We start from the raw sequence: 8,500 nt of genomic DNA on the forward strand, positions 1-8,500 counted from the left end.
CCTGCGGTGTATACTTATCCCTTTCCATCATTAACGTAAAGATATATTTGACAAGGAACTGCAAACAATACATACAGTATATGGGCACAGTTCTTGTCATAAATACTTCATTTCTTTTGCGTAATATATTTGAAGCCAACATTTTGAAATGGGAATCTGCTATCCCATTCTCAACATAGAGGAATGGCTGAATTCAGAGATGAGGGAAGGGTGACTGCCCTTGACATCAGGACAGCATTTCACTGAGTGTAGCATTAATGAGCCACAGCACATCAGTGGGAATTGGGGGAAAACTAAAATAGCTGAAGTCATACGCAGCACAAAGGATGATTGTTATGCCTGTTGGATGCCAATCATCTCAGCCATAAGACATTGCTATAGGAGTACCACAGGGTAATGTCCAGTAGCTTCATCAATAACCTTGCCTCCAACGTCAGGACTGAAATTGGGAAGGTTCACTGATGATTGCACAGTGCTCAGTATCATTCACAACTCCTCAGGTACAGAAGCATTCCATGCCTGCATGCAGCAGGTCCTAGACAACATTAAGGCATACGCTGTTAAAGTCAAATAACATTTGTGCTGAGCAGGGGCCAGGCAATGAATATCTGAAACAAAAGAGAATCTAGCCAGCTTCCCTTGACATTTAACTGCATTACTATTTCTGGATATTCTACTATCAGCATCCTGGCAGTTACCATTGACCAGAAACATAACTGGACCAGCCATATAAATACTGTGGCCACAAGAGCAGGTCAATGGCTGGGTATTTTGTGGCAGGTAACTCACTTCCTGACTCCCCAAAGCCTGTCCTTCATCTAGAATGTACCATTTAGGAGTGTGATGGAATACATTCCAATTGCCTGGATGAATGCAGCTCCATCAATACTCAAGAAGTTCAACACCATCCAGGACAAAACAATCCCATTCACCACCTGAAACATTCACTCCCTCCACAACCAATGCAGCAGTGTGCACCATCTACAAGATGCACAGCAATGACTCACTAAGGCTTCTTTGAAAGCCCCTTCCAAACCAGTGACCTCTACCACCTAGAGGTCCGAGGCAGCAGACCTATGAGAACACTGCCAACTGTCATTTGCCCTCCAAGTCATGGATTGGTACTTTATTACCATTCCTTCACTGTTGCCTAGTCAAAATCATGGAACTCCCTCCGAACAACAATGTGGATACCACCTGCTCAAGGGAAATCAGGAATGGGCAATAAATACAGGTCTTTCCAGTGATACTCATGATCAAATTAAAGAATGGGTATTTGTCCTCCATCATTTAGTTGGCATTGAGGTCACTCTTTGTTCATACTCCAGCAGCTACAAAGAGGCACAAAACGTTGCTCCGCTGTCTGTTTCAGCAGGTTGCAAAGTTATCGATGGAAGGAACAAGTTAGAAAAATAAAGATTTTTTTAACTCCGTGATCTCTTACCTTCCTATTTGCAGTCCGTAAACTCATTCAAAAAGTTATATAGAGGCTCAAACAACCTTTTCTAAGCATTTTTCTAAAATGAAAAAAAAACGTTGCTGGGAACATTGAACAAAAACAGGAAATACTGGAAATAAAAGAGCTAGTTAGCATTTAGAGTAGGAAACTCAAGTTAATGTTTCAAGTTCCTCAGAACTGAAAACTGTAAAACAAATGATATATTAGAAAAAAGAACAAAGGTATGAGAACAAGAAAACATAAGTCACTCCCATCGCAGTAAGTACGTTATGAGTAGAATGGCTTGCAATTTACTTAAAATAAAAGGAGCAGAGGGGGGTTGATGATTCCAGTGTAGACTCTTAGTCAAGACAAGTGGTTGGGCAAGAAGGGCCTCACCTTAGTTTTGCCCTGTTTCCTTACTACATGGCACTGATGTACCCATTGCATCTTTCCAGCATCACGGTTTAAATTTTAGACCTGCATCTGCAGGTTTTGTTTATTTTTTCCAGTTTTACTTATTTTTTGCATTTTCATTCCTTGGATGGGTCTCTGATCATCTCAGCTACTTTTGTGGCTTTTCAATGACTTGCTAAGGCATTCTTTTGGAATAATTTCCTCGGTCATAGAAGCCCATAGGAAGCCATTCAGCCCATTTGTCTCTGCACCGACCCTTTTGAATGACCACACTACCTCAGTCCTATTCCTGCAATCCCACCCTAAGGGGCAATTTATCATGGCCGAACCACCTCACCTGCACATCTTTGGACTGTGGGAGGAAACCGGAGCACCCGGAGGAAACCCACGCAGCCACGGGGAGAAGGTGCAAACTCCACACAGACACTCACCCGAGGTCGGAATCGAACCCGGGTCCCTGCCGCTGTGAGGCAGCAGTGCTAACCACTGTATCACCATGCCGCCCATTCCTGCTCTCATTTTAAGACAGCGACAGGTTATTCAAAGCAAAAATGTCTTTTTGGTCTGGGGTATGTTTTAATTCATTTTCCCCAACATTCTTATTGATCTTTTGATTTACATTTTGAAAGAAGAATTCTGTTCATACTTTTAATTCATTTTCCCTCGATGGATGACTGGCTTGCTCTGTTACAAGAAGCATTTCCTGTTTTATTTCGCAAATGCGTGTCTAATATATTATCTGTACAGTGTGTGCTGCTGAACCTGTGGATTAAAGTACTTCTATAGTGACAAATATATTTTTAAGAATCTGTCTTTGTCAGGTTTCAAAAGATGTTGTGAAACATCTTTACTTCATTTGACTGCAAATGCCCTACCGCAAAGTTTCTCCTCAATTAATCTTCCAGTTTACTTTGTGGTCTCAGAGGAGAAAGAACCGCATTTAGATTAGCAGTTGATACTGTTAAGATATCTCTTGAGAATCTTCAGAAATATGAAGAAATTTGAAAATGATAGAAATAGCCAGTCATTGGAAATGAGAATGTGAGGAAGACTGAAACAGAGCATGAAACATCAGTAATGCATTATCACAAAATTAAGCAGTATAAGTCTTTCACTTTGAGCACCTATAAATTTGTGTTGTTATGTACCAACTCATTCAAAATGCAAGTCGACGAATTCTGCATCTTTAGTTCAATCATTTCAAGCCTTGTGCGGGAATATCACTTGCAACTGGAGACAGTGCATGGGTTAATAGTGATAGGGAATACACTACAAAGATTTATTATTGATGTCAGTTTCATTGTAGGAATCATGCCTTTAAATTGGTACATAGCAATGCAACAAAGCTGTCCTAACAAGTTAGCAATTGTTAGAACAAATGAACACTGCATCGTGATGTTGTAAAGCTGTAGCAGAGTGTAACCTACTAATGCAGAAGCAGTAAACACCATCTGAATCGTTTACCTGAAAATAAATCTGATAAGTGGCAGCGTTTCTAATGTCCTGCTGGTTCTCAGAGGAAATCACTTGTTTTAATTAGCTTGATTCAATCATCTGTGAAAAAAAGCAGTTGTCAGAGTAATGGTGGTTAGTTATTCGTTTCTAAGTGCCTGTCTGACTCAAATATTGACCTTTAGTCACGCTTTTATGTTTTGTGACTGTCCATAATAAAAATGCAGATTTTTATCTTGTCTAAGAGCACATAGAAGACAGCTATCTAATGGGGTCTTCACGTTTCAAATTCAAAACACCCTTTCTTTATATTTTAAATTTTGTTTTATTGATTAAAATTATATACATCCAAGCGAATAAGAAAATATGTTTCAGAGTATTTTATTCTGCTCTTGTATTGAGGATATATGTCAATTGCAGACACTGCTCAATCTTGGATTATTTGATGAAGAGTGTAGAATAAACTTATATTTTTATCTTCTATTTCCTGAATTTGGGAATATGTTATATCAATTCCATAAAAGTTTCACAATTTAGTTCATAAAATAGCTCTGAGGAAAATTTTCCATTCACATGCTTATGTTGACATAAACCTTATTATGATTTGTACATTTTTCAAAATCAAATCCACCCATTCATGGGTGATACAAAAGTCTTATAATTCACCTAAAATGCTAATAATTTTATTTACGATTTATTCTATTTATTCTGAAAATTTGACTTTCCTTTCATTTGAGGGGAAATCTTTGATAAATTTAAAATGTGCTGCTTGATCTGTGCTTATTAGTTTGCATGTGCTACCCATATACTAATGTGAAAAATTTCTGTTCCGCACAAGCAGTAAATTGCAAAAATGGATTACATATCTGTTTTTATGAATGCTGTTAAAGTACTCATGGTGTAGCTGTGATGGATGGTATTTTCTGACATCTGTATGTCCTCTTCGAGGACAAAATCATTCTTGATGGATATGCATAATAGAACAAGACAGATACATATGTCATTTGTATTTAACAATGCATTATCTCTCACACAGAAAATACATTATGAGTTTGAAGTAATTTTGCCAATTATGATCCATTCTCTAACTGAAGCAATTTTCTACCTAATCATCGGCTACTAAAATTCCTAATGTTGAATGTATCCCATGATACACAGTCAAAATATCAATTTACTTTTTACATTGCGATAGGTTACACACCAGCAAGTCCCTAAATTATTCTAAGGCAGGGTATTTCTCCAGCTCAAGTGATTATCTGACACTATCATAGTGCATTATTTTAATAATAATAATAATTGCTTATTGTCACAAGTAGGCTTCAATGAAGTTACTGTGAAAAGCCCCTAGTCACCACATTCCGGCGCCTGTTCTCAGAGGCAGGTACGGGAATTGAACCCGCGCTGCTGGCCTTGTTCTGCCTTACAAGCCAGCTGTTTAGCCCACTGTGCTAAACCAGTCTAAAAAGAAAATCTATTTTGACTGCCTGCCACTCTTCCATGCATCCAGTTGAATCTGGAGAGACCATAAGAGGTCCATCAGTGTGCATGAAGTCTCATGTGACCAGGGTCCACAAGTGTGCTTGAGGCCCTTTACAATCAGAGTCTACTCAAGTGCAACAAGTATTCACCATTGTGCCTTAGACCTTCCGTAGCCTGTGTCTGCGAATGTGCTTTTGGCCTTCTGTGTCCTGTATCAACTAGTATGCCTTACATCTTCTATGACCAGAAGTAACACACAGCGTTGCAGCATAGGGCTCCAGCCAATGGGCGGGGGGGGGGGCAATACTGAGAGGTAGTTGGGTATGGCCCCCAAAGGTATAAGTCCGCATTTGCTGTGAAGCCCTCAGCAATGCAAGGAGGTGGCTCTGGCCAAGGGCCCTCGATGGGAGCAGCGGGGCCCTCAACTTCCAGGTCAGGGCTGAGGGGGGCAGGCGCGGAACCAACCAAAAAGAACAAAGGCCACCATTCCAAATAGCCAACAAAAGCAGCCAGGGAGGAGCACACGCGGTCGTTGATGGCCAAGGCTCGAGGCCCAGCCACGCTAGTGAGAGCTGAGAGGTGAGCAGAGCAGCAGCCAGGAGGTGCGACGAAGGCCAGGCATATACCAGTATCACGTCTCGGGGAATTGAGGAGCAGCAACCAGAGCCAGAGGCCAGCTGGGCAGGATGGCTGAGAGTGAGAGAGTTGCTCTGGCCAGCAATCAGACTGGGCAGGAAGGGTGAGATTTTGGGTTTCTGTGCCTTGCATTATGAGCTGAGGGTTAGAGGGGTCAGGAGGGCATTGACATCATTCAGGGTGGGGTTTTACATCATTGTGGGTGGGGTTCAACATCATTAGGGAGCATGACCAGCAGGTCATTAAGTTATTTTATTGGAGTGACAGCTGGTTTTCAAACAGTCGTGCAAGATTGGCTTCAGCAGTCACAGGGTGTGGAATATTACGCTTGTTGCAGAGACCGGATAGGTCACTCTCAATCTTGCTTTTTGATTTGAGCAGTCTCTTCGATAACCAGGTTTCTCAGGCCTTGGGTGTGACATGGGGCCCACAAAAGTGTTATGTCCCCTCCATCTACGACTAGTCTTCAGCAGTGTCCTTGAGACTTTCCGTAACCAGTGGACACGACAGAATGAGGACTGCACATTGACCATGAATTGTGACTTTGTTTTAGTTTGTGCAACTTTTAGTATAATCGAAGACGTGGAAGTGTTTTATTAGTAGTATGCTTTCAATGTGAAAATGTCTAGCTAGTAACATTAAGTTACTAAATGCCACCCAAGTCCCGAAAGATGTGCTTGTTAGGTTAATTAGACATTCTGAATTATCCCTCTGTGTACCCGAACAGGCGCCTGAATGTGGCGACTAGGGGCTTCATTGCAGTGTTAATGTAAGTTTACTTGTGACATTAATAAAGATTATTATTATTTGGTCCAGTTAAAATAGTCCGACAAGTTTACATAGTCTCATTCTGGACTCTCTGGTTTACCTTCAGCCATCAAGGCAATTTTCAGGAGGCCAGCCAGGCAACACTTTCTGAGAGCAGACCGATTGCTGTCCCTTGGACAACAAAATGTGAAATTAAATGTTCACTTCTTTGCTACTTCGTGTCTCTTCAATTGAAGGGCAGTGATAGAGGGCCTTTGTCAAGGGAGCTCCAAACATATCCCTCAACACTCCAAGAATTCAAATACCCTACCTGACCTGTTTATAAAACATAACTTTAAAGGCTATTGTAACAGGAAAATGTAGACTAGGCTAATCATTTAACAAGGGCTTGGTTACCTGGTAAATAATGAATCAACAAAAGGTAACCTCCACCTTGTGTTCATTTTTGAAGCAATCGTGTATTAAATATACACCGCCACTTAGTAAAATTGTTTATTTTCATCCATTGAAATGTGTGTGTATGATATATTCCAAATGGACTACACTCATGTAAACTTATTGGCTGACACGAGCCATTACATTTAATGCTTATTAATATAATGGCTCAAATGTATTCTAACTAATAGAGCTCTGGCAGGTGACTTCTCTATTACACCACTCATGGGTATTCTGTTTCTTTGTCTGGGGTCAGTTTGTGACCTCTATCTGCTCAGTAAATGCAGTTGTCTCTCCCGGGATCCATTCATAAGAAGGCCCCAAACCACAAGCGAAGAAAACGAAATTAGCAATGGCTTTAACTTCCGCAAGCACTTGCATATATTAATCCTGTTCCCAATGTTCAGACATCAGTGTTGTACCCCCAGCTTGCTTTCCTCAGCACTTTTCGGGTGGGGGGTGGACACCCCCCACCCACCCCCCGCTCCAGGAGGGATTATCCGGTCTCCCACTGGATTCTCACTGCAGAAACGTTTGCAAATTATAACGGGTGGGGAGAATGATGCGAATCGGGGTTCATTTTAGAAATCCATGGCTGATTGCCCCAATTCTCAACAGCATTAATATATACATTTTGTTTTACTGAGAAAGACATTTGTGTCTTAATAAAGAAACTGCTTTGCTGGGAAACTATCAACTACTGCGAGGTTTGTCTTTCTCTGGTGTTAATAGTGATACTTTTAAAAACTTGCTGCATCGAAGAAGCGATGTTTGCATATCATGACATCACCCCTTTTAAAAAATATTTTGTTGGCGTATGTGAATGTATTTACATGTGAATGAGTCTGTCTAACGTGACTGACGGAGGACAACAGAACAGAGCAAACAAAACAAACGTTCACAAGTCCAGTCTCTGAGGCTTGCGTCTGATCCTGGTCGACCGCCAGAGAGGTGGCGGAGGGGACAGCGGCGCCTTGACAGGCGGGATGGAAGCCTGACTGGTGGCCTCGTGGTATGAAGTATCAGGAGGTGGCAATTCAACATATGGAAATGGAGGAGAAAGTGGTTGCGGGCAGGCTACTTTGCGCAGTGCCCGTCGATTCCTTCGCACGATGGAGCCATCAGCCATACGTACAACATAAGAGTGGGGGCCGGCCTGTCGAACAACGACAGCAGGGACAGACAACCCACCATCCGGTATCTTGATCCTGACAGTGTCTGCCGGGGATAGCACGGCCAGATCGGTGGCATGGGCATCATAGCCCTGCTTTTGACGGTCTCTGAGCTGCTGCATCTTCTGCAGCACCGGGAGGTGATCCAGGTTGGGCAGGTGTATGGCTGGAAGCGTTGTCCGCTGATCCCTGTTCATCAGGAGTTGAGCCGGCGACATGCCAGTGGACAATGGAGTTGCCCTGTACAGAGCAGTGCAAGGTGTATGTTGGAAGCAGAGAGAGTCCGCGGCCTTGCAGATGAGCTGTTTCACAATGTGCACCCCTTTCTCGACTTTTCCATTGGACTGCGGATAGTGCGGACTGGAGGTGACATGCTGGAAATTGTATGACCTGGTAAACGTGGACCATTCTTGACTGGTAAAGCACGGGCCATTGTCGCTCATGACGGTGATTGGGATTCCATGTCATGAGAACGTCTCCTTAAAGGCTTTGATGACGGTCCGAGAGGTGAGGTCCAGGAGCTTCAGCACCTCAGGGTAATTCGAGAAATAGCCGATGACCAATACGTAGTCGCGACTATTCGCATGAAAGAGGTCGATGCCAACGTTGGACCATGGAGAGGTCACTGTGTAATGCAGTTGGAGCATCTCCTTGCTCTGCACTGGCTGGAACCACTGACAGGTAGCTCAGTTCAGGACCGTGT

The sequence above is a fragment of the Scyliorhinus torazame genome, chromosome 14, assembly GCF_047496885.1.
Source record: "Scyliorhinus torazame isolate Kashiwa2021f chromosome 14, sScyTor2.1, whole genome shotgun sequence".
NCBI classification, from domain to species: Eukaryota; Metazoa; Chordata; class Chondrichthyes; order Carcharhiniformes; family Scyliorhinidae; genus Scyliorhinus; species Scyliorhinus torazame.